At 39.4% G+C, this 1,671-nt stretch overlaps 1 pseudogene; it reads left to right on the forward strand.

Annotated features, from left to right (window-relative positions):
• Positions 1–1,109: 1,109 nt before the first annotated feature.
• On the forward strand, positions 1,110–1,208 carry LOC132272178 (small nucleolar RNA R71; annotated as a pseudogene).
• The last annotated feature ends 463 nt before the right edge of the window (positions 1,209–1,671 follow it).

A 1,671-nucleotide genomic window follows, 5' to 3' on the forward strand; every position in this document is an offset into this window, starting at 1 on the left:
CATTTTTAAAATCATTCTTCAAATCACATTTTGAAGTTTTCTCATTCACAAGATCATGTATATGCAATGAAGGAGGAATGGGATGTGAAACGGGACGGGTGACAACTTGAGGTTGCACCAGTTCACTCTCTTCATTGGACATTTCAACTTGATTGTCCACAATCCTACCACTCCGCAAAGTAGTCACCGCATTAACATGTTCAATGGTGTGGCCTTCCGATGAGGAATGGGTTTCCATAACACATTGTTGCTTAGGTGGGGCATTAATAGGCATCTTTCCCTTCTCTCTTACATTAAAAGTGCTTGCTATTTGCCCTACTTGGGTTTCTAGCTTCGCAATAGATTGAGAGTGAGAATGAAGCAATTGTGTGTTGGCCTCTAAAGTGTCCAAATCATTCAAAACTTTTTCTTCAAATGCGGGACTTCTAGTATTTCCTTGGGAATAAGATTGGTTGGGAAAATGAGAATTAGCAAATTGAGTCCCTTGTGATTGATAAGGTCTATAACCTTGGGATCCTTGGTTTTGAAGTGGAAGTGGAATGTACTTCCCTTGAAAACCGCCTTAGGAAGGGTTTGAGCCATCTCCTTGGTTTTTTCAAGAGAAGTTCGGATGATTTCTCCAACTTGGATTATAGTGAGTACCATAAGGATTGTTCCCTTGGTTCACAAAAGCTGCATTGACTTGTTCATTAGGTTTATTTTGCACTTGTCCGTGAGGACAATGAGAAGTAGAATGAAGAACACTAGAACAAGTCATACATGTTTCATTTAATGCACGATGAGAATGGTTAGGGATGGAAGATACTTGGTTCGCCGAGTTTTGGTTAATCAAGAATTGATCAAACCTTTGAGATAAGGACTTCATTTCGGCAACTATTTCATTTGAATGGTCGACTTGATGTAAGCCAACACTCTTCCTACCTTGTGAATTTCTACCATTCTTGGATGATAATATTCTATGCAAAGAATTTTCACTCATGCTCTCATAAAAACGCCACACGTCATCCTCATGCCTATCAATGTATGAGCCACCCATGGAAGCATCAACCATGCCTTTGTAATTGTCCGATAAGCTCTCAAAGAAATATTGAACTAATTGCCATTTGGGCATGTCATGATGTGGACACTTCCTAAGCAATTCATTGAAGTGTTCCCATGCCTCATGAAACGTTTCTCCATCCCCATGTGAAAATTCTCGAATTGAGGTTCTCATAGCATTGGTCTTAGAAACCGGATAGTACTTCTTCAAAAACTCTTGTTGCATTTCTGCCCAAAAAGTGATTGAAAAAGGCCTAAAATTGTTAAACCAATACTTTGTCTTGTCTTTTAAGGTGAATAGAAAAAGTTTGAGTCTTAAAACCTCTTCCGGCATGTCTGTATATTTTACGGTGGAACATACTTCAAGAAACTCATCCAAATGCTTGTAAGGCTCTTCACTTGGAAGTCCATGATAGTTAGGAAACATTTGAACGGCTTGTGGCTTAATTTCATAGTGATGTGCTCTAAATGGTGGCAATTGAATGCATGTGGGTGCATTGTATTCATTAGACACATAGTGATCTCTTAAAGCAAGTGGAGGATTAGCAATTTGAGGTGCAACATGGGCACCTTGATTTTGATTTCCTTGAATGATGGGAGGTTGCAGAGCATGCATTGGCCTTGGCATTCCAA

This window comes from Cornus florida, unplaced genomic scaffold, assembly GCF_030987335.1.
Source record: "Cornus florida cultivar Cherokee Brave unplaced genomic scaffold, ASM3098733v1 CherokeeBrave_3.0.0_Hap2_Chr08, whole genome shotgun sequence".
Classification (NCBI taxonomy): domain Eukaryota; kingdom Viridiplantae; phylum Streptophyta; class Magnoliopsida; order Cornales; family Cornaceae; genus Cornus; species Cornus florida.